Below are 26,906 nucleotides of genomic sequence, written 5' to 3'. Positions count from 1 at the left end.
TTCAATTGATAAAAAAAGAGGATACCTACAAAGTATTATTTTGAAACAATAAGTAAGAAAAAAGGATAGGTTAAGTTATATCACGTAAGATCGTGGCATTCGTACCAAGTGTGAGTGGGAAAAAATTGAGATGCGATGAAAATTGCACTGAAAAGTCGTCAAACGCTATAAAATCAACAAAAAAATCGTCAAAATATGCTATAACTGAGGTTAAATCAATAGAAAAAAGGGCTCGTACCAAGTGTTATTTTGAAACGCTCCAATTACACTACTCGCGTCCGTTTTGGATAATTTCAAATTTCCCACTGCCGTCGACGTGATGCCTGGATAATCTATTCTGTCGATGACGGTGTTGTGTTTCCTCACCTCCACCTGCGAGAACAGGTGAGGCACGAAGTTGTCCACGAGTTTCAAATTTGCAGCTGCTGGGGGAAACGCTACTCCGCTTTCCTTCTTCACCACGTCGAATTGAAGGTAGATGTCCGCTCTGTGAGGATGAACGAACCCGTCCTATACGACCACGTCGTATTCGATCTCCCGGTTCGCTTCTTTCAAATTGGCGAACGTGCGACGGTTGGGAGGGAAAGATTGCAATTCGTAACTTTCGATCTGCTCCATTTTCACTATGTGTGTTATTTATTATACGTTAATCTCCACGACTGCCATCGTCGTGGCACCTGCGAAATCCACCACCTCGCCTTTCTCGTTCGTCACCACCAACTCTATGTCGTCTATGCGGTTGCGACATACTGGAAATAGATCGGCGAAGAAGGTGTGTAGATGATCGGTTCCATGAATTCGGAACTGGGTTTGAACGTGGCTATGATTCCCGTCTGCTTGTGACTTCCCAACAATCCGTCCGAAGATTTTGTGATCATGCCTCCTGCTACGTTGCAGTGAACGTTCAGAGTTTTGATGACCAAGAATTTAGGAATGTTTGCTGCCGTGTGCTTGATGCCAGCTTCGAGTTTCGGGTGATTGTTCTCGAAACCTAAAAGTTCTCCTATGGTGCCCAGGTCCACGGTCTCCGTTGCCGACACGATTTCGACTCTGTGCGTGACCGAATTTTGAGAAAGGTACGTGCCTTTGGGTAATTGAGCTTGCAAAGTGGAAAGATTGTATTGGCCTGGGGTGACGACGATATGTTCGCTTCCGACGCTAATTTTGTTGTTGTGCTCCGTGACGTTAGGTATGAGGTACATGCTGTAGAATGCACGCAGAGCTACGGATTTAGGATGGAACACGCCCATCGTGATGCTGTTTCAGGTTCCACAATGCTTTCTGGAAATCTTCCACCTGCGGCGGCTTATTTATTTGAGAGAGGAACGCGAGCTCGGAGAGACAGAGATGACCGCAGTTCACGTCTCCGAAATTTTGAATGCGTTCGTCGTTGTAGTATATAGGATTGTTCGTTTTCAGATAATGAACTAAATTTGTAGGTGGAACACCTCCGAAAGAATCGAAAACGAATGCTTTGTCATTTTTGTGGTAACATATCCAATGCGTGCCTGGATTTTCTTGACTGTCCAAGTTGACTACGCCGCATTCTCTTCTTTTAACGGTTGAAGGTAACGAGTCGGACATGAAAACACCTCTGAAGTGTTTGATTCGTAACGGTTTGATCAGAGATTCAATATCTCGGTTGGTGAGTGCTGTTTCTTTTTTTTAAACTTTTTCATCACGCCCTTCCCCTTTTTCTTCTCCATGGCCAGGTTGTGACGTTTCTGTTCTTCCAATTCGGCCTTGTTCTTCTTCGAGTCGATGACGGTTTTCGCGATGGCGGCACTTCCGCCGGCCAAACTTCCAACGGCCCCCAATGCTGCCAGGATGGCCGGGATGCTGAATATGAAACCTCCGATCTTTTGCTGTTTCCGCGAACGCTGCAAGCGTCTCAATTGTGTAGTGCTGAGAAGTAATTTCATTCCGTGTCCTTTGGTCAAGCAAGAACGTTTCTTCTCGCGTTGTTTCTTGGTGAGTAACCCATCGAGGGCACCTACATTTTTAAGATTCGAATATGGTATCTGGTACACGACACCCTTGGGCTTCATGTTGATGCTCTATATGTTATTTTTTCACGGTATGTTATTTATATATATATATATATGTTCTGAGATTTTTTTGTTTCCCTCTCGTGTAATTTTTTTTTCAAGGTATGTTATTTATATATATATATATATGTTCCGAGATTTTTTTTTTGTTTCGTGTATTTTTTTTTTCAAGGGATGTTATTTTATATACTCCGCGCAGCCCCGTTACACAAATTCTATTACGTGCTTCGTTTTCTTACCAAGAAGTTCCTTTGTCCCCTTGTACACGATTCGAGTTTTGTTCTCGATTAAAATAGATAGCTTCTCGTCGGATAACATGTTAGCGTATCGATCTGGAAAAAATAGACTGTATTGTCCGTTGAGCAACAGACGCACCTTGGGACCATACTGGGTAGAAACAATTGAACCGGAAGTTATCGTGTAAGGTTTGTCGACTTCCAATTCCTGAATTTTTATATATTCGACTGACAAATTTAACATTTCTTTTAATGCTTGGAGATCACTCATTTTTTTCAGTCATATCGAAGGAGAAATTTCACGGTGTTATAGAAATTTAATTTTTTTTCACAATGTGTGTTATTTATATATACCGAAGATATTTTTTTCACGATGTGTGTTATTTATATATCAAGTTTTTTTTGACATGTACATTTTTTTTGACATGTATATTATTATTATTTTTTTTCACGGAGGAAGAAAGTCCGTGCTTCCGACAACGCGATGATGTGCGTAATAATATCTTCAGTCTCCTGTTTAGACTTGCGCCAATCATCCTTGTATCTTCTTCTCCCCTGCCTCGCCTCGTGCAGTTCGTCCATTCTCTCGTTTATTTTTTTCACTGCGGCCGAAAGAAGAGTGTCCAGATCACCGCACCTCATTCCACTGATCTCCCGAAGATAATCCTTGACAGCCATTTCACAAGGGATGCGAAATTCCGGCGTTGATTTCGCTATGATTAAAAGTTTATTAACATCTCCGTTTACTGCGTGTTTGAATATTTTACATAGCAGTTCGGGCGGTAAATCGGTTATACAAGACATGTTTCTTTTTTACTGTATGTTATTTATTTATACACCCCATCCAAATTTTTGTTTCGTGTTCATGGCGATGGTGGTGCCCAGTGCTGCAACTCTTTCTCCCAACGATGCATCCCTGCTGACGAATCTTTCGAAAGCTGCGTGCTCTAACTTTCTGTCTGCTTCGTGACGTGCATCCAGATCGGTGCGAGTGTTGTTTTAAGCGATGTCGTGATCTTTGCATGCCGCGTCCAACGGATTCACACACTTGTCTCCTCTATCCAATCTTTTCTCGAGTTTGGTACCCGGTCCGCAGTACTGGTAGCCAGGTAAATGCATCTCGAAAGGTAACTTGTTGATGATGTCGTTCACGAGCCCCTTTCCTTCGGCCACGTTCCAGAATCTCGGAGGCAGCGTGTTGATAATTTTGATGAGGTAACCTATGACCTTGTCGTCGTTCACGATGAAGTTGGAAAGTTTCGTGCTGATGATGTCCACGATGCCAACCTTGTCGTTGTAGAAATTACGATTTCCTGCATTCTCTTCACCGGCTATCACCAACAATCGGTCCACGAGCATCCTCACGTCGTCCACCCAAACGAATTCTTTGGGTAACGTGTTGTAGCGTTTGACGCCGCTTCCACTTTTCACCTCGTTCCAAATCGGTTTGATGAGATTCCTTAACTTCTCACCGCTACTCGATTTCACCCTATTCTGCGAGGCATCGTTGTTCTGGTACATAGCATCCGTCATGATTAGAATTTCCCTGTAACTATGGTAATCTTCGTCGGTGTAATCCTTCGGCTGCTTTTTGGCAACGAGTTCCCACGGTCCCACCGTACCCGGATACCTGGTCCAACTATTCTTATCGCCTAAATTAACTTTAATGTCGTTGCCTTCGAAGGTGACTTTCGATTTCCTAAACTTCCAACCACACCGCCTTCGTTGGTTTCCATGCTCGGATACAATACGAACACTTCATCCTTGTCGAATTTCCCCGTGCTCAGGTAGTCTCGTGCCAAAGGTCCCAACTCGATCTTATCCGAAGACGACGACGTGCTAGCTATGGCTTGACGTCGTGGTACGTCCTTCAGTTCGACCGGCGTCGAAGGAATGCTCGAAATGGGCGTGGGTACAGCGTAACTATTAGCTGCAAGTGGTACGAGTTCGTTGATCAAATTTTTATTTTGTTCCGTGACACTTTTAATTTCTTTACCTAGACCGCTGATGGTATCGATCACAGGTTGATCGTGACGTTTCTTCTCTTCGTAGGATCCGCGATTCTCGGATTTCCAACATTTGAAGCGTTTCACTAGATATTCCCGCAACTTGAGATTGTCCTCTTCTTGAAATTGACGTTTTGACATTTTTCTATATACGTCGAAACGTTTCTGAAACGTCGAATTCTCAGCCTATACGTTCGGTTCTCGTAGTTTTCTTGCTGTCACCCGCTTGAGACTATCCACTTTTTCTAACACTCACTTTTTGTTGTAATGGTTATTTTATATATGCTTGTCAGACGTTTGAAAAAAAAACGTTTTTTTCAAATTTTATTTTTGAGATTCTCGACCATTGATTTTTTTGGATTTTTTTCTTCTTGTTGCAAATCTGAAATTGTCCTCTTGTTAGCCTTTGAGACGTCTAGATAAACGTTTATTTTATTTCTATATTTTCCATGGTTTGCTTTTCGAGTCATGTCAATGGTTACGAATCCGAAATCGTCACTGTTCCAACAGTGGGAGCAGAATTTAGAAAATAGATTGTAATTCATGTCAGCCCCTACGTAATCATCATGTGCGTGTTTTAAATTGGTGTGGTCTTGTCGAAACAAACATATGAAATTAGCGTTGTTGCGTAGCAGTTGTTTCGGAACCTTGGAAAAGGTTTGTGCCAGGTAGAAACAATCTAATCCTTTGTGACGACCTCGAGTGAAAAAATTACGAATCTCGTTTTGATTTTCCAAGATCATGTCGTCGAACACCACAACGGAATTCTAGAGACAATCGTCCAGTGGAATGATTTCAGATACGAAAGTTGCAATGCCCAGTCCCTCGTACAGTTTCATAAGTTGCTGGTATTTCGCTTGTTCGAGACTTTTCGAAAATACGTAGAGGTGTCTGTTTTCCCAGTCTAACCAATTGGGTGCGAGGATAAATTTATCAAAGAGCAGTGTCGTCTTTCCGCAACCCGAAGGTCCTACGATCAGACATCGTATGCTATCGGGGAGCAATTCGCCGTTCCTTTTTTTCGTTTGACTCTCCGAATCAGGTAAACGTTTCACAACATTCCACGTACTCATAGAATCACTTCGTTCAAATCGATCCAACTCGTTCCCGGAAGTCCCAGCCATTTCACCAAAAGTTTGTCACCTCTCTTACGCAAAACTTTTTCGATAAGGTACGTGTCTGGGTATTTAGTTTTAGAGAGTTCCTCCTCGTAGAAGCGCCTCAATAAAATTTCACCGCCACTGTCCTTTATTATATACGTGTGACGGTTCCCGGGTAAAACTCGAACCACGGTAAAAAGTTCCGTGCTCCAGTTTCGTGTGAAACCCCTGTCGAACGTTCGCTTCAATTTACTGATCCTCACCTGGTCTCCAATTTTGTATTTAGGTTTTTTTGTCGTGGGTGTGTACTTAGGACAGTAAACGCTAGAAATTAAACGTTGCTAGTCGGACTTGGTAACGTCAGCTGGCTTCATGCCTATCGTTCTGTGCACCGTGTGATTATAGTCGTTAACGAGTTCCGGAACAATGGTGACCCACTTGTAGCTTCCCTGAAGCGTAAAGCGTGACCACATGCGCGATTTCAGAGTGCGATTAAATCTTTCCACGATGCTGGCCTTGACGTCACTGAAGTTCGAGTAATGTTGAACGTCGTGTTTCCGAATAAACTTTTGGAATACGGCATTGTAAAATTCCTTCCCCTTGTCCGTGTGCAGAAACCGAGGTCGTCTGCCGCTTTCGCGAAAAATTAATTTGAATGCTTCCTTGACGCATGTTCCCGTTTTCGCCATCAAAGTTATAGCCCACGCGAATTTCGAAAATGTGTCTATGACGGTGAGGAGGTACTTGTTGCCCTTGTTCAATTTATGTACGTTTTTAACTTGCCGCTACTCATCTCCACGAGGTCACTTTCCCAGAGGTCATCGATGCCCTTGGTTACCACCGCCAAACGTTCGTAAGTAGTTGTATTTACGGTGGGATAAACCCGAGAAAGTATGAACCCCCTCTCAAGCAGATTTGCTATACTTAAAACAAGCTCAACATGCCTACATGAGTTTTTTGCTCTAGTGTGAAACCCCGTATAATCCAAGATTTTTGTAAAAATGCCCTCGGGAATTTCCTCAGAAAGTATGACCCCCTCAGATTGATGAGGCTACACTTATAAAAGGTACTTCTGTGAGATTGTTGTCCATAAATTTGTTAAAAATAAGCCCCTCTTTTGGCCATACTTAAAACTTGGCCAAGACACACACACACACACACACACACACACACACACACACACACACACATATTTATTTCTGGTTTAAATTCAATTGGGCACCAGCTTCAATTTGTTTATCTAATATTAAAACAATGTAATTCTTATAACAATGTAATATATATTTGATAAGGAACAACAACAGGGGCCATCTATGTGCAAATGTCTGAACTCGGTGAATACTTGGGAACAAGTCAATTTTTTTCCAACAACCACAGGGGCCATCTATGTGCAAATGTCTGAACTCGGTGAACACTTGCAAACAAGTCAATTTTTTTCATTATGTCAATATTTTTAACTCTTTTTGCCAGTAATAGGGAGTGGTAATAAGCAATAAACAAAGTACTTTGGAGCTGAAAATGCCTTTCTTAAGACGTCGTATATTACTAAAATATCTTTAATTCACATATTTCTCATACCGCTGTATCTTGTTCTATTAGGCCTCTTCAAGAACATTGCCTATTAGGCCTCTTCAAGAACATTGCCTATTAGTAAAATAATAGGGCAAGCATACAATGATATGGGGATATGTGAATTGTCGGTTTCTTCAATTCAGATAAATGGATTGAATTGAAACTGGGATATTTTGCATTTGTTATATTCAGTTTCTTTGTTGTAATCTGTTCATATATAAAATCAAGCACCGAGAGGGTATAAGATCAATACTTGAACAATATGTGCGCATGACGGCCCCAAAGCGGTGGGATCGATACTTGGCACGGGAATTCTATTGCCTGTAATTTCTCCCTATGAAATGATCGCCGCAGCGCGGTTCTCCCTATTGACATCGATTAGTTCCAGACACTTCCGCTCCCCCAGCGCTGAGGCATGGCGCTGCGGTATGGATTGCATGTACGCTCAGCAGAAAAACGGGATGTGCATTCAGAAGAAAGTACTTCGGCAAAAATGTTAGAGAATAGCTCATGTTTCTGAATGCACCCCCACAGTGTTTCTATTGGCTCTGTAAAACTATAAAAGCCAGGGTACAGTGCAGATTCTTCACCATTGCTGGATCGGCAGTGGAAACTACATCGCGGGGGATAGAACCTGAACAGGCTCCACCAAAATATAGGAGACTTGAAGCATATAATTTGGCGGAATAATCCAAGTAATGTCATAGAGACAATATACACTGATGCAATAAAAGCCAATTTTTGGCAGGGGGGCCAAAGTGGTTCCTAAATACAAAACTCAAGAACTAATTGACATAGAGCTATGCAGTTTTTTTTGTCTGCACTGGAATAACCCAAGTAATGTCATAGAGACAATATACACTGATGCAATAAAAGCCAATTTTTGGCAGGGGGGCCAAAGTGGTTCCTAAATACAAAACTCAAGAACTAATTGACATAGAGCTATGCAGTTTTTTTTGTCTGCACTGGAATAACCCAAGTAATGTCATAGAGACAATATACACTGATGCAATAAAAGCCAATTTTTGGCAGGGGGGCCAAAGTGGTTCCTAAATACAAAACTCAAGAACCAATTGACATAGAGCTATGCAGTTTTTTTGTCTGCACTGAACTCAACTGATCCAGCATAGAGTTTTGATTTGAATCCCAAGAAATTGTATATAAATACCAAAGCCAAAAATATTAAGTGTATACATTCATACATACATATATACATACACATACAAAGCACAGTGCTGAACCCAACTGATCCAGTATAGAGTTTTGATTTGAATCCCAGGAAATTGTATATAAATACCAAAGCCAAAAATATTAAGTGTATACATACATATATACATACACACACAAAGTACAGTGCTGAACCCAACTGATCCAGTATAGAGTTTTGATTTGAATCCCAGGAAATTGTATATAATAAACAACAACAAAAATGCCAAGTCAAAAACATTGTAACCAATGCAATAAAAATATATCCAGCCCCAATTGGGCCAAGCACCAAAAGATTTGTAACCCGGACAAATGCAGAACTCCCACAAAAATATGCCCCAAATGCAATAGAAAATATAACATGGAATATTTCACATATACACATAAAGATACTTGCTCTGCACAACCATCTACATCTGGTCTGAAAAGAAGGCACGAAGTACCTCTTAATGCCAGAGCAGCAAAACAGCCACGCCATGCACCCATCCGTAGCAGTTTTAACGGACAATTAAGGGATCACTGTTTTGTATCAGAGCCAAGATGTGGTATTAAGAATTTCTTGAACAGTATAAATCCTAATCTCCAGGCAATTCTAAATGCACAAAATGGCTCTTATAAGCTCTCCCTTAAATTGTATACACAATATAAGAAGCCAAATGGCACAAAATTTACACAGCCCCACATAACAGAAACTGTACCTGTATACTCAAATGCAAATTTAGACACAATAATAAGCAGATTGATGGATCAATTGAATATTAAACACTCTGAATTTGCAGCAAAAGAGTCAGGATGGACCCTATGTGGCTCTCCACACAAGTTATATGTTAATATTTCTGAATTCACTCCATTGCAAGGATCTACATATCTGCCATTACCTGCTAATATCAAAAACAAAAGAGCCGTGGTTAATATAGAAAATACCGACCAGAAATGCTTTTTGTGGTGTATATTAGCTGCTTTGTTTCTAGTTTCAAGGCATCCTGAGAGAATAAGTTATTACAAACAACATGAACATCTTTTTGACGATGCAATGGAGGGTTTGGAATATCCAATGTCTGTTCAGAATATTGATAAATTTGAAAAAAAGGCCAGGCACATCAATGGCAAACAATTATCTATTAATGTATTTACTTGTTCCACTGGCAATTGCTTGATAGATCCTCTCAGAATCAGTACAATTGATGATGAATCCGCTATTCCAATTGATCTGCTCTTAATTGAAAAGGATGGCACAAATCATTACACTCTGATACATAATCTTCAAGCTTTAGTGAGAACGCAACTAGATAAATATAAAAAAATATTTAAGTTGTGCAGAAGATGTTTAACTGTATTTGATGGTCAAAAAATGGTAAAAGGGGTTCGGGAAGAGAGTGCAGAAATTGCTAAAAACAAGTTAATTGAGCATCTGAAATACTGTGGCAATCATAAACCTGTTCATATGGTGATGCCCAATCCAAGTGAAAATTGCAAATTCAAAAAGTTTGAAGCCTTGTTGGAACACCCAGCATATATTGTCTGTGATTTTGAATCGAACGTCAAACCTTTTGCATCCTGCAATCCAGATCCTGAAGAATCTTCAAGTACACCATACCAGCTACATGAACCTTCCAGCTTTTGTTATGTGGTTATATGGGATGGTGTTGTTACCAAAATAGATTCATACACGGGACCAGATGCCATCAAAGAATTTGCACATAGAATAGAAAATGAGTGCCGTGACATAGCATCTAACATCTTATTAAAATCAAAGCCTATGTTGCCTTTAACAGAGAAACAGATTGAAGATTTCAACAATGCAGAAAAATGCCCGGTATGTGATTCTGAATTTTCAGATACAAATATCAAGGTGAAACACCATTCTCATACAGATGGTCGATATAAACAGGCCCTGTGTAATAGCTGTAATATTAAGATCAAGAGACCAAGATTTATCCCCATATTTTGCCATGGAGCATCCAATTATGATTTCCATCATCTGATCAGGTACGAGGGGTTTGAGAAGCAGAATTTAAATATTTTAGCTGAAAATGATGAGAAATATATATCTATTAGCAAGATAATTAAAGTTGATGGTGTTCCTATTCACATAAGATTTCTTGATTCTTACAGATTTTTATCTGCTAGCCTGGCTACACTGGCCTCTCAATTATCTGATGATCAATTGAAAATCACACGTGCATTGTTTCCAAATCAGGACCTGAAATTAATTAGGCGGAAGGGTGTATATCCATATGACTATGTTACAGATTTTTCTAAATTTGATGAGTGTTCCCTACCACCACAACAAGCATTTTACAGCAAAATCAGAGGATCTGGAATCACTGATGAAGATTATCACCATGCTCAGTTGATGTGGAACAATTTAAAATGCAAGACATTTGGTGATTACCACATGGCATATTTAAAACTTGATGTCACCTTCTTAGCTGATATATTGCAAGCATTCAGAAAATCTTCCATGCAAAATTATGGACTGGACCCAATATATTTTTACAGTGCCCCTGGTCTAGCATGGGCCGCAACGTTTTTCAACACCAAAAAGCAATTGGATCTGATCCACGATCAAGATATGTATCTGTTTATGGAGAAAGGTATAAGAGGAGGGATGGTGCAATGTTCCCAGAGATATGCCAGAGCAAATAACAAGCATATGCCTGATTATGATCCAGCACGGCCATCAAATTATATACTGTATGTGGATGCCAACAGCCTCTATGGTCACGCCATGATGCAAAAACTGCCATATGCAGGGCTTGAATGGGTTGAAAATTACAATATTGAAGATCTTCAGAATTTTGATGACCGTGAACATGGTCTCTTCTTAGAGGTTGATCTGATATTTCCAGATCATTTGCACAACAAATTTTCTGATCTGCCCCCAATTCCCGAGGTTCAGTGCTCACCTGGCTCTAAACAGAAGAAGCTCATGATGACTCTGGAGCCGAAACAGGGTTATGTCACATATTACAAAAACCTCCAGTTCCTGATGCATCATGGTGTTCAAGTGAGCAAAGTTAGAAAAGTCTTAAGGTTCAGGCACTCAGAATGGTAGAAACCATACATTGATACAAACACAGAGCTTCGAACATCTGCAAAGAGCCAATTTGATAAGGGCTTGTTTAAATTGATGGTGAATTCAGTGTATGGCAAAACTATTGAAAATGTCAGAAAACATACCAATGTTAAAATAATTACTGACCCCAGCCTGAGCAAAAAATTGGTTGCAAAGCCCAACTTCAATTATAGAAGAATTTATGATGAGCACATGGCACTTTACAACATGATGAAAACAAAGATCAAATTTGATAAACCTATTTATGTAGGGGCTGTGATATTGGAATTGTCCAAATTACATATGTTAACATTGTATTATGATGTGCTGAAACCTTTTTATGGCGATCGTGTAAAATTATTGTACATGGACACGGATAGTTTTATTCTTGATATTCAAACAGAAGATGTTTATCAAGATATGTCACAGCCTGAATTGTTTCAATACTTTGATACCAGTGAAAATACAAAGATTCAACACCACCACAACAAAAAGGTGCCTGGCAAGTTAAAAGATGAGACACTTGGTGATGTTATTGTGAAATTTGCTGGGTTAAGTGCCAAGATGTACACTTTTGAAACATGTAGTGGCGCTGTTACCAAAAAGGCCAAGGGCATTGGCAAAGTTACCGTTGAAAAAGATCTCCAATTTGAAGATTATGAAAATTGCATCAAATCCCAGAATTCAATCAAAACATCAGAAAATAGAATTCAGAGTGAGGATCACTTGTTGACTAGCAATATTGTAAGAAAAGTGGCTCTGGACCCACATGATGATAAGAGACGCATTTTATCATGTGACATACATACTTTACCTTGGGGGCATTGTGATTTGAAAAATGGGAATCAATGCCCAATTACAGAGCATGATTTGAAATAAATAAACATGCCTATGAACTTATTTGGGTTCAAAAAACAGGCTATTATGGACCTGCCGACACCACAACCCTCTCCTGATATGCTGTCTAAACTGAGTGGCTTGTTAATTATTCATCTGAACAGCATATTTACAGATAATGATGATGAAACAGGCAAAACATTGTACATATTTAACAATAATTTAAATCATTACCAATTACCTGTAGGTGGGCAATTGCAATTTATTACAACCCCTGAGGGTGATGTCAAGATTTCAGTAGGGAGAAAATTTATAGAATTAAGCACTCAAACATGATTTCTGGCACTGTATATACTGTTTCTGCTGGTGACTGCTTATATATTGAGGTCCCTGGATCATATGACAAGCTTATACCCTTTTTTATAGAATTAAGAATCAGATACTCTATAATAAATAACCATTAAAAGAAAATGCCTAATGATATATTTGGCCATACAAGACATGAAGATCACAGTGATGAGATTCTGATGCTTGATGTCAGAGTCAAGAAATTAAGAAGTGATTTACAAGCTTTACAAACCACACTCAATGCCAGTCTTCAATTAGAAATTACAAATTTACAATCACAATGCATGGACCCTCTTCTTAAAATTGATTCTGAACTCAAAGTGCTGCTTCAAAAATATACTGATCTGGCCACATTGGATAATTTTCAAAGTTTAGAAGAAGCTCTAGCAGCTCTTCAGGCCAGATTTAAGACACAGGCTAACAATTCTGAGCAATTGAAACATCAATTGGAAGAGCAGATAAATAATGTCCAGGCACAGCTCCAAACAATTGTCAAAAGCATAAAATCACAGGAAGATTTTGATCTAGTGATTTCCACTCTAAAAGAACAGATTCAATCACTCCAAATACCTAATCTGGATCCTCTGAACAATGCCATAGCCGAGGTTAAAGAAAAAATTGAGACACTTGAAAATTTTATGAACAATTTGCCATCTTCTGATGCTTTGAATGCAATAACTCGGAGTGTAGCAAATATTAAGTTGCAACTTGAAACATATGAAGATTTTGGAAAAATTCAAAGTACCATAACCCATCTTGAAGGTACAATAGCAGCAGTGCAAAGTGATTTGGCAAATGTACAAGAATCCCGATTGCCTGGGATTGTAGATACACTTGTCAGTGTCCAGCAACAAATCACAAAGCTTGAAAACCTCAACACTGAATCTGAACTATCTCATTTTCATCATTTGATTGATGATATCCAAACAAAGCTTGAAATTTTACAACAATCCACACCCTCTCAGGCAGATATAGCCCTGCTCCAAAATGCTATGCAAAATGTGGCTGATGCTTCTGAATTAAACAATGTGAAATTGGCACTTGAATTTTTGCAAAATACAGTATCAAATCTTCCTACATCACAGGAACTTAAAAATATTAAGAGAGCAGTGAATAGGATATTGAAATCAGAAGATATCAAGAATATCCAAGCAGAGATCAAACATCTCACTCAGACAGTGGCCACTCTTCCAACCAATCAACATATTAATGAACTGCATGCCCTGTTTGAGGATATCAGAAGACAGGTTCATGATCTTACTGCTCAAAATTCAAAATTGGCAGTTGTTGAAAATTTGCAACAAATTGTAGCTAATATCAAGCAACAGCTAGGGACCATGGAATCCAATCAAGCAAATGCTCTGTCTGTTTTTGCCACCCAGCTTCAAGAGATTGTGCAACAATACAAGAAACTTATTGTGGACATAAAAATCAAGCCAGGCCATGATGATGTTGTTAGGACCATCAATGAGCACCTTGAATCTGTAACAAGCAGATTGCTCACAGCAGAAAAGGAAATAACAGGCATAATCGAGAATCCAAAACATACAGTAATTCTTGAATTGTACAGCATCCCCAACAAAGAATATGATTCTCCATTTACACCAGGTGGCAAAATATATATGCTGTCCCCTGCACAATTTTATTACCAGTTTTTTGTTGGGGGCACACTGAGACCAATCAAGATCAAATATTGGCTTCAACCACAGGCACACCACTACCCCACCTTATCAATAACAAATGCTGACAACAAACCAAAAATCACCAGTGTAGAATTAGAAGATTTTACAGATCCCGATACATTAGAAACATCTTATGCTGAAGATGATGGCACTTTGGAATTTAAAATACAAATAGGGGACAAATTATATTTAGAAAATCCTGCAGTATCAGCTGCTGAACACCCCATAGTTGCAATATTCTTGTTTTCATATTATGTCTAGTTGTTGATGAATTACACAGACAAGCCAGACATAATTATAAGAGACTGCCAGTAGTTACAAAAGGCATAGATGATTTATGGCAGAGCGACTTGATTGAGATGGCAAGTGGACAGCTGAAAAACTTAGACAAAATCAACAAGGGCTACAAGTATCTACTCACTGTAATAGACACATTTTCAAAATTTGCCTGGGCTGTGCCACTCAAATCCAAGACTGGAAAATGTGTTACAGAAGCCATCAGGACAATCATCAATCAGAGTGGAAGATCACCGCGCTATTTGCAAACAGATAATGGCAAAGAATTTTATAATTCTGTGTTCCAACAATTTATTAAAAGCCAGTCAATAAAACATTACTCGAGTTACAGTGATCTCAAAGCCTCAATTGTAGAGAGATTCAACAAAACCCTAAAAAATCTTATGTATAAACAATTTACACTTCAAGGTAATTATAAATGGCTTAATATTCTTCCAGAACTTCTACATAAATATAACAACTCGGTTCATTCCACAATCAACATGAAACCCTCCGAAGTAACTTCATCTGATGAGCAAAAATTGATCAGGACTGTTTATTATCCTAGATACCAGCCAACAACAAGAAAAGCCAAATACAAGGTGGGTGATCAAGTAAGAATCAGCAAATATAAGCACTTATTCAAAAGAGGCTTTACAAGAAACTGGAGCACTGAATTATTTACAGTGGTTCAAGTTAAACCCGGGACCCTTAACACATATATAATAAAGGATCACCGAGGAGAAATTCTCAAAGGCCGGTTCTATGAAGAAGAGCTCAGCAAAACTAAACAGCCTGACACATATCTCATAGAAAAAATCATCCGCAGAAAAGGCAACAAGTTACTTGTCAAATGGCTGGGTCATCCGGAAAACAGCTGGATCGATGCAGACAAAGTGATAATATGAGCACCTGGGATGTTATAAAAAGGCTGCCAGAACCTGAACAGCAGAATAAGAGAAATGGCAACTTGCTGCCTGAAAATATTAGGTGTCTTATTGTTGGGCCATCTGCTTGTGGTAAAACTACATTAATGGTTGATAATTTTTTATTGGCACCCAACTGGTTAGACTGGAAAAACAGGCACTTGTATGTCTTTTCTAAGAGCTTGGAACAATTAAAATATCAGCAGCTGATGAAGCTATATGATGGATTGGATATTGCCACTTTTGAACCAGATGTTAAGCCACTGGATGAATGTCTCGATAATTCTGTTGTTGTGTTTGATGACATTATACTGGATAATCAAAACAAGGTTAGAAATTTCTTTACACAGGGCCGACACAAAAACATTGATTGCTTCTACCTGGCACAGACTTTTTCTAAAATACCGAAGCAGCTGATCCGAGACAACAGCAATTTTATATGTGTGTTTCATCAAGATCATACCAACCTCAAACACATACATGATGAATATGTAGGTGGGGACTTGAGCTACAATGATTTTTCCAAGTTTTGCAGCAGGTGCTGGAACCAGGACAGTTATGGGTTTGTCACAATTGATATGACAAGAACACCTAATACTGGAAAATACAGAAATAAAATCAACGATTTTCTAGACGTTGAAACATATATAAATAACCATGAAAAGGCCAATCATTGATGATCTTAAGTTAAGAGATTATCTTGTAAAAAGATTTAAGGGATGGAAATCAGAGAACCGAGGAATTTATGAAAAACACAAACAAACAGAACAGCCTGTAATTGATGCTATTAATAATTTAGGTAAGAATATCAAAACTGTTACAGAGCAAAATCAAGATTTGATCACAGAGCTTGTGCCTGTAGCTGCAAGGAACATATTAGATTATCCATTCACCCCACTTTCCAGTATTCATACACCTAGTCCTGTTGCTCCTCGAAGAATTGAAGCTACACAGGATCCTATTGAATTGGGTCTTCTTGCTCAAAAATATTTAACCACACCTAAAGACAACAAAGATGAGGTGTTTGGCTTATATGCCGACACAGAGCTTGACGGGAGCATCATTCATAGAATTGGCAATTTCAGAGTAACATTTATGGGAGATGATATAATTGTTTATTCAGAATCTCGTCTCGGAGAAAAAGGTGCTTTTGTTAAGTATCTCGGCACACCTGGGTTGTGGGAACTGATCACTAGGAAAAGGCCTGGCAGCTATACAGATCAAGATTATGAGGATTACAAAGAAATATTAATAAAATCAGATGCTCTATACCAGAACAATGATCCGACACAAAAAAGAGTCAAGTCTAGCAGTGGGGCAAAATACAATAATTTAATCAAGCCCATATGGTCACAGATCAAGACTGGCAGTGGAATCAAACAATACAACACCCTGCCTAAAGAATTTGTGTGGGTTGATGATGTCAGGAAACTTGTAGATAGGTTGCTGGTGATAGCTGGGGAGGAAAATGCTGGCAACCACAATTTTTACAATGAAAAGGTTGGAATTATGGACATGATAAGCACCAAATTGTCTAATTTTATAGTGAATGACCCTAAGGGGATTGGATATCTCATAAAAATTATTAATACTCTACCACCTAAATTTTGGAATGTCTCTGAGGGCCGGGGGTTGGTTAATGACATTATAAACAAGCTGCCATTTGAACTACATATTCCAGGCTATCAGTATTGTGGTCCAGGCACAAAATTGGATCATAGATTAAACAGAGGTGATCCTGGTGTAAATCCCCTAGATGCTGCTTGCAGAGACCATGACATAGCATACAACACACATACTGATCTTGACAAGAGACATGTTGCAGACAAGAAATTAGAAGAGGCTGCATTTGGCAGATTTGTAAGCAAAGATGCTTCTTTAAGTGAGAGAATATCAGCATTGGGAACCACCATAGCTATGAGCACCAAACAAAAACTGGGGTGGGGTTTGTGAACGTGTATATAATAAACCTACAATGAAGGCCAAGGGTGTTATGTATCAAATACCTTATGCAGGTCTCAAATCTCTTAAAACTATTGACAGTCTTTTAACCAAAAAGCAGCGCAAGAAAAAAAGCTCTTGTATTGCCAAGGGCCATGGTATGAAATTATTACTTAGTACACCCCAATTAAAAAAATTACAACAATCTAGAAAAAAATCACATGTAGGTGGATTCATATTTACTATCCCGGCCATCTTAGCAGCCCTTGGGGCTGTGGGGAGCTTGGCTGGGGGATCAGCTGCCATAGCAAAAACAGTAATAGATGCCAAGAAGAATAGGGCAGAATTAGATGAATTGAAGCGCCATAACCTGGCCATGGAGAAACAAGGCAAAGGTGTTAAGAGAGCCATGAATAAGTTTAAAAAAAACAAGAGCCGCTTACAAACCAAGATATTGAAGCTTTAATCAAGCCACTGGGCATCAAACATTTTAGAGGTGTGTACATGTCTGATTCTTTACCAGAACAACCACTCAACAAAGAGTGTGGCATTGTTAATTTGGATAAGTACAAAAATCAGGGCACTCACTGGATTTGTTATCTCAAATATTTAAAAGATGAGGCATTTGTGTTTGATTAATTTGGAGGTGATCCACCTGAAAATTTAGTAAAATATCTAAAATCAGCTAATCTTTATTACAATAATGCCCGTGTTCAAAACTTCAAAGATGTTAATTGTGGACATTTGTGTTTATCTGTTCTCAGATATCTGTCTCAAATAAATAAACCATCAATTGAAGATTTTCAAAAAGCCTTGTGGTATTTAAAACATCATGGGGGTATTCCATCTCACCAGCCAAAATTCAATATTGAAACTCAAATTACATGATGATATAGTGTATCCCAAAACAATAGCTCTCAGAGCATTTTATGGCATGTACTTGATCCCTAATATTACACACCACAACAACAAAATTGCAGTAGGGGATCAAAAAATTGTCATCACTCCAGGGCAATATAATCTGTCCACTCTAAATGCTCAATTACCCAGAGGTATAGTATTAACTCAAAATTCTGTCACTCACAGAGTAGAGATTGTATCTGCTACAGAAACAGTGGATCTGGGTACTATAGGAGAGCTGTTAGGCTTTGAGAACAACACAAAACTTGAACCAGCCATCAAACACACTGCTATTAATATACCCAAATTCTTAGCCATAGAGACTCTAAATATTCACTGTAATGTGGCCAAGGGTATGATCACCAAATCAAATGGCATAGGCACTCACAAACAAACTGGCATCATTGCAACATTCAAACCTAACTCTGAATTTATGGAGCCAATCATCTACACTCCATCCCCAACATTATATTTTCCTGTGTGCCATAATAGAATAGATAACATTGAGTTGATGGTCACTAATGAAAAAGAAGAATTAGATGATTTTGCTGGAGCCACAACAACTGCAATCATAGAGATTAATATTTAAATAAAAATACATACAAAAAAAAATGGAAAATATTGAGAGTTATGAGCTACAATCATTCCCCCCAAACAGGAGGACATTTGCAAATTTAAATCAACCCAACACAGAGATTGAGGTTGATCTTGATGTAGGGGATGGCTTTATACACCCCCACAGAGCAGATCTATACATCAAGTTTGATGTTGTAAAGCTCGATGGTACAGATTATCCGGCAAATTCAAATATAAGATTGGTGGACAATTTTGTGCCACATCTGTTCTCTGAAATTGAGATCAGAAAGCATGGTGTTGTTATAAACAGAATAGATTATCCCGGCATTACCTCCACAGCTTTGGCCACTCTAAAATTATCCAAAACCGAGGCTTCTTACTACAAAATCGGTGGATTTGAAGCTGGTGATAAGATATTATCCAAGAACCACACAGTGTTGTTCCCCATGCGCCTGTTGCCAGGATTCTTCTCAGATTACAAAGATATTATGTGGAAAGGTGGTTTAAGAATCACATTTAGAAGAGCTGCCAATGATAATAATGCTTTGATGAGGTTCAGTACATTAAATTCTACAGGGGAAGCTCTGCCCAATACCTTACCTGATGAAGGCAAATGCATTATTCAGACTATGGAGCTAAGAATTCCGGTTGTTGAATATGAAGCCAGTTATGCTCTTAAATACAAAGCAGATATAATAAAAAATCCACAAGTACCTTTACAATTTTATACATATCAATGTGTACAGAAGCCTGTCGCTGGTACTTATTATGAGTTTGATGCTACAAATTCATTCTCCAGTATACAATATGACATGCCGGATTTTGTGGTGGTACTGTTTCAGACTGGAAGACACAATAATCAGGAAAAAAATTCAAGTAGATTTGATAACTGCAACATCAAGAACATATATCTTAAAAATGGCAGAAATGAGGTATTTCCTAGAGAAAATTATAATTTAGACATGTCCAAGGATGCTTTCCTTAAATTATATGAAGCATTTACAGCATACAAAAGGGTCACTACTGGCAATACTGACATGTATTACACACCAGATGAATTCAAAGCACAGAGACCCATGTTTGTTATCAACACTTCAAAAAGAAAACAAGTTGTGGTTAATGACAGGACAAACATTAAAATTATCTGTGAATTCCATGAGGCATTACCTGATGACACCATATGTAGTGTTATTCTCATAGGTGAAAAATCATATGTTTATGATGTAAGAAATGAGAGGGTCACGGAGCAATTCTAGAAGAATTATATTGTTTTAATATTAGATAAACAAATTGAATTTAAATCAGAAATAAATATGTATAGGTATGTGTATGTGTGGGTGTATGTATGTGTGTGGGTGTATGTATGTGTGTGGGTGGCCAAGTTTTAAGTATGGCCTAAAGAGGGGCTTATTTTTAACAAATTTATGGACAACAATCTCACAGAAGTACCTTTTATAAGTGTAGCCTCATCAATCTGAGGGGGTCATACTTTCTGAGGAAATTCCCGAGGGCATTTTTACAAAAATCTTGGATTATACGGGGTTTCACACTAGAGCAAAAAACTCATGTAGGCATGTTGAGCTTGTTTTAAGTATAGCAAATCTGCTTGAGAGGGGGTTCATACTTTCTCGGGTTTATCCCACCGTAAATACAACTACTTTCGTAGTTGCGGCGTGCAGGTTTATGCAATTCTTGGACGATGGCTTGCCTAGACATTTTTTTTTAGAGATTACGTTTGAAGAGAAGCACCAGCCTGATGGGATTCAAAGAGGGTGGCACCTTGCTCGTGTTTTGAATGATCAGCTTATCGCCGGCACTCACGTCGAAAACGGTAAGATCTACGTCTTCGTGTATTTCATATATGTTGCGCGTTTCGTTCCAACGTGCCAGAGGAATGTTTCCTGCTTTCTGGACACCACGATTCGATATCAACGTCATGGTGGGAACGCTAGCTTTTCTGCCGTGAGACCAGTACGAAAATTCGTTTATCTGAATCGTGCCATCGAGGAGAAACTTGTAGTACGGATGATAAGGATGTAGCATGTACAGTTTGTTACCTTCGACGAACGTGGAGATTCTCTGTTGATTGGGTACGCTGTTGATTTCGATGGCTTGCAAGGTGAACAATTTGGCGATTTTAGTGTCGACGCCGAGCAGATTACTGTGAACGTGTCCAAGTTTATTTTCAATGGGCAGCAAATGCTCGACTATGGTATCCGTTACGGCAGAAAATGACGGTTTGATTTTCACTTCCACGTTCAACTGCTTGTAGTTTTCGTTCAGTTCTTGTAACTTGGCACCGAAAGAAGCCAGCGTCGATTCCTGCGTGGATTCCAGCACTCCAACTTGATCTGTGATATTGACGACAATGTTCTGAAGATTCTCAACTTGATTCAATTTCGAACTTTTCTCGGTAAGATCGTTCACGATGCTTCGCATCTCTGTAAACTGCGTTTGAAGATCCGCGACGCTCTGCGAAATGGGCAGCGTCGACACCAACGAACTAATTTCATCTCGAATCTGTTCCACGTTTGCCGTTTCCGTTTCCAGTCGTTTCAGCATTCGAGATATGTTCCTTTTCAAAGCGTGTAATTCTTTGGAGGTGGGGAGATTGGCCACCCTATTTTCGAGATCGCCCAATGAACTTTTGATGTCGCTCGATTAGGATAGTGCCGTCACCGCCGTTTTCAATTTTTCCAAATCTTCCTTCGAAGGCACGCTCGTCTGTAACGATTCCAAGTCACCCTCTATCTTGTCGAGTACTTGATGAAAATGAGCAAGGTTCGATTCGACGTTCAAATTTTCTAAATATTCGATCTTTTGGTGAACCGTGCTTAACGTGTCTTGAATGCTCGTCAACGCGCTCGCTTGAACGTGAACATTTTTAATTTCTTCGTTGATCAACTCCAAAGACGCCTGAAGCGTAGCGATGGTGGTTTGAATGTGTTCAAAATCTTGATAAGCCTCCAATTGAATTTTTATGTTCGCGACGCTTTTACCGATGACCTGCAGTTCGTCCGACGATGGTAGGTTCGTCATGGTATCTTCCAAAGTCTGTAACTTGGATTTAATTTCTTCCAACGTGCTGGTGAATTCTTCTTGTAATTTGGAAACGACGACGTGCAAGCGTTCAACATCGATATCATTCACGACGGTTTGAAGTTCAGAGAAATTCTTTTCGATTGCGGAAGTTCGTTCTTCGATTTCGAGTTTCAATTTTTCCAAATCTTCATTTTTCGATTGAAATTGCTGTAATTTGGCCAAATCATTTTGAAGCGAATCCTCGCTCAACTGTATATTTTGAACGTTGTCGTAAGAAGGTACGTCAACATAATTTTTTATTAGCGTTTTCAGTTCGGAATCGATTTTCAGAATGGGGTCGAGACATTGCGTTTGGAGCGTAGCGATTTCCGACTCTAAACTTTTGTAACCCATTACTGCCCACTGTCGACATTTGTCGACATAAAATTTAATAATTTAGTATAATTTTTTTCTCATGGGTTTTGTGATATTTGTTTACAACGATAACTTTCGTGGATGAGTTGGCAACTACTTCAGCGACTGCAGCAGAGTGACCTTCAGTTTCCTTCCACAGAGCTTGGGGAGTGATTGTTGTTCACACGTCTTTGCATTGTGTTTGCATCGTGCGCTATGGCTGCTAGCAATAGGTATGTTTTTTCGTATTAACCTAAATCTTAATTAGGTTATTTTTATGTGTGCATAAATAGCACATGTTGGTTATATTTACGCTATGTTCACTTTCGTTGAATGGTTGTTATCATCTTCTACGTACGTCGTTATATTTTAGTGTCGACATTTGTCGACAGTGAGCACGGACGGGTCCACTGTTTTCATCACCGGCCCTGTTACGATATCAGTTGTATAATTTTTCCAGGTTGACTGTAGAACAGATCGCTTGTATATTAGAAGAGACAGACGACCTCTTAGATGCAATTGTATACACCGAGCCTCCTGAGAATGTTCTTCTAAGCGATGGTGATAGTGATGAAGATGAACCCGTTGGAGATATGAACAAACTTTCTGGTAATCATCTTCGGACAGGTGCAGTGCTGGTTTGCTCCAAAATCACCGATAAGGGAACAGTGCATTTGAGACAGGGAGAACCAGATGATGATGCGTGCGATAATGTTGCAGCTGTTTCAGTGTCCGATGTGCCTCAGTTTGATTTTGGAAGTCCTCCGTAGAAGCGACCAAAATCTCAAGCGTCAACAAGCAAAGATCCCGGTAGTTGTGTTCAAATCGAGAGTAAACAAATCAAGACTGGAGTAAAAGTTATACCTTCACATCAGAGAATAAAGTCTCAAATTCGTAAGTGGGAAAAGAGTGACATCGGAGACAAACCTTCGATCGAGTTCACACGGCCCGACTTCCTTCAAAATGATTTCACACCGTTACAATTGTTCGAAATGTTTTTGAACGATTAAGTTATTGAATTTATAGTAAATCCACAATTGACTATGCTGTACAGAAGGGAAAACCTGCATTTACATTGTGCAAGGATGAACTCAAACTTTTCTTTGCAATATTATTCCTTTCTGGATACAATGTAATGGCTAGAACCAGAATGTATTGGGAATTATCTGAAGATGTACATCACGCAGGTGTTTCGAAAGCAATGTCAAGGAATAGGTTTGAAGAAATACTGCGATACATACATTTTTGTGACAATTCAAAACTAGACGCTGTTGATCGTTTTGGGAAGATAAGGCCAGTTTGGTCTATGATAAATGAGCGTTGGCTTCAATTTTATCCAGGTGATACATATCTCTCAATTGACGAGTCAATGGTGCCATATTATGGGAGACACGGCGCCAAACAGCACATCCACGGGAAACCCATTCGCTTTGGTTTCAAAGTATGGGCATTGTCGACGCGTCTTGGATATCTTATTCAAGGAGAGCCGTATCAAGGTGCTGCGACGGGAAATACAATACCAGAATTGGGAGTAGGTGGCTCTGTAGTCATGGATTCGATATCCAAACTTTCGGCTCGTTCACGGCTCTCTTTGTTTTTTGACAACTATTTTACTTCCATTCGTCTGCTGGAACATTTACAAGCAAACGGTCACGATGGAACTGGTACGGTTCGCCCAAATCGTGTAGAAAATGCTCCACTTCCGGATGTTAGTTCGTGCAGGAAACAAGAGCGGGGAAGTTACCATCAACTAACAGACAAAAGTACTGGCATTACTCTTGTACGCTACCATGATAACAACATCGTTACAGTAGCATCAACTGTCTCGGGTGTGTCACCTCTGGGACATGCAAGGCGATGGAGCAATGCGGACAAAAAATACATTTCAGTTTCTCAACCTTCGTGTGTTGCTCTATACAATACTTACATGGGTGGTGTTGACCGCATGGACCAAAACATTGCATGCTACAGGATTAGTATCAGGAACAAGAAGTGGTATTGGCCAATGATAAGTTATCTGCTTATCGTTTCCATGAACAGCGCATGGCAACTTTACCGCCTGACTGCTAAAGGAAAAGAAGATGGGCTTGATCTGCTCTCATTTACGAGATATGTAGTACGAAATTATATGCAGTCGTACGTGAAAAACCGTCCACTAGCAGGAAGGCCAAGCGTTAAAGTCTCATCCAGAGTATTGCCTGAAGTGCGATTTGATGGCACATCACATCATTTGAAAACTGTTTCCAAGTAAGTACGTTGTGGACATTGTGGAAAGGCTACAAGGAAGAAATGTAAGAAGTGCAATGTCGGATGCCATATAAAGTGTTCAGAGGCATTTCACACACAGAAATAGATCAGCAACACTTACACAAAGTATGCATTGTTTTCTATTTCCAAAATTTAATTATGTTTTTATTTAGTTAGGTTCGAAAGTAGCAACTCATTTCAGAAATAATTGATAGAATTTTATTATGTACCGCTGCAAATGTAAAAAAATATGAATGAGCATTGTAATTTCTTGTAAATATGTTCATGTATCAATATAATCTGAATGTCAAACGATAAAAATATAAAATATGTGGAATTTCGTTGTAATAACTGCCCATATATTTAGTAAAATAATCATGTTTATTAAGGTTTCGTTATTCAGTATTGATGGTGCCATCCGTGCTCACTGTCGACATTTGTCGACATGCTAAAACTAAAAGACTATTGGTCGAAAAAAATAAAAATCATTATTTTGGCATTATTTTAGACAAAAGGGTTTCAAAGGATACAAGAAATTTCGAAAAATAAATAATTTGGGCAGTAATGGGTTAAGGTCTCCTGCAAATCGATCAAATCGCTCCTCAACTTTTTAATTCGAATATCCAACATGAGAATCTCTTCTGCGTGGTCTACACGCTTGGTGTTGCCGAAAATGTCGTTAGGCATTTTTGGTAACGGTTATTTATAATAGGATAGTCGTAATTCTACGAAGAGAGGAATGAGTTTATCGTAATCTCCTAGGAGTTGAACGTAAAGATAATCGCCTGCAGACACATCGTACGCCATGTCAGAAAGCACCTTGGCGTGCTTGATTCGAAAAATGTTCTTGCCGGTAGATATTTTGATTTCGCTTACGTTTTCCGGATTCACGGTGATTTGAAGTTTACCATCGATCGAAATTTCGTAAAAATGTAAAATGTTGTTGAAGACGTAAAACATCTTGCCCACATCGTCATCCAATTTCGTCCAAATACTGTTGAGGTAAACGATTAGTAGACCGTTGAGTTTAGATAACACGGAAGGTAAGAGGTTATTGGAATTTGGTGGTGCAGTTTCCATGATGGCCTGCTTTCTGTATCCGAACAAGTTCATAGGCATGCTGGTTATTTATCTTTTGTACGTGCAAGATTTTTTGTCATTTTCAAATTTTTGGTTTGATGATAGGTATACTTTTTTTTTCAAATTTTTGGTTTGATGTTAGGTTTATTTTTTTTGTCATTTTCAATTTTTTTTTAGTTTGATGTTAGGTTCACTTTTTTATGGACATTTGTAACATTTTTTATCTCTCAAACGGTTGTGTCCCCATGGGAGTGTGTGGATTCCACATTGGAGAACGCACCTCTTGTCGTCGTTGGGATCCAGGGCAATCTTCCTCACCTCGTTGGTGGTCAACACATGGTCGACGCTCTGGATGCGCTGTTCTGCTCTTAGAACCGACGACCTGGTCTTGAGGCAATCGACGAAGTCCTCGAATGTGAGATGCTCCCGAACCACCTGTCTGCCGACACCCTTGGCCTTCTTTGTAACGCTGCCCTCGGCTTTGATGGCATAGGCCTTGGCGCGAAGTCCAGCAAACTCAAGAATCACGTCTCCGTCCTTCTCATCTTTGAGTTTGCCAGGCACCTTCTTGTTGCGGGCCAGGAAACCGTACTGGTTCGGCTGGGGATAGCCCGAGGTGACGAAGAGGTTAACCAAAGATGGAACTGTGGCTATATCCCTGTACGCATCGGCTGAGCGGACGTGGTACACCAAGCTGTCCGTGTCCGTGTAGAGAAGCGAGATGTTGTGGCCGTAGTGTGGACGTAATATGTCGTAGTACGTCTCGAACATGTGAAGCTTGCTCAGATGCAGAACCGTGGCTCAAACGTAGATGGGCATGGTGAGCCTCACCTCACCTTGCTTCATGTGAATCAAAGCCAGCTGCTCGTTGTAGATTGTTCGAGGCTTGAACAATGGACTCGCGACAAGCTGACGACATCGCTCTTTCCTCGTCACCAATTTAATGTCCATGCGATTCCGCACATTCTCCATGGTCTTGCCAAACACCGCATTATTCATGAGCTTGAAGAAATCCTGATCAAGCTCGGACGTGGCTGCGGTGCAGTGGTTAGTGTTGACTTCAATATATGGACGCAACCATGGAGAATGGTTGAACTTGAGGATGCGGTGAACTGCGTGGACCGTGACCCCTCGCATGCATCAACCACCGGAGATTCTGGTAGTGCAGGACGTAATTCTTCTTGGGTTCGAAATCCATGACGAGCTTCGTCTGGTTGGAATCGGGTGGACATTTGAACTCAGTTGCAGGGGGAAGATCGCAAAATACATGATGTAGCTTCTCGGAGAATTGCAGATCAACCTCGGCGAAGAACCCATGTTCCGAATCATCGAAGCTTTCGATGTCGAAGTTGGAAAGTTCAGTCCACTCGAACCTTCCGTAGGGAAGTCGCTGCATCATGGAGTGCCCGTACAAGTTATTCACGTCCGTGTG

This window comes from Lepisma saccharinum, chromosome 9, assembly GCF_977018435.1.
Source record: "Lepisma saccharinum chromosome 9, izLepSacc3.1, whole genome shotgun sequence".
In the NCBI taxonomy this organism is placed as follows: Eukaryota; Metazoa; Arthropoda; class Insecta; order Zygentoma; family Lepismatidae; genus Lepisma; species Lepisma saccharinum.
The sequence above is the reverse complement of the archived record's forward strand: the minus strand, read 5'-3'. Positions refer to the sequence as shown.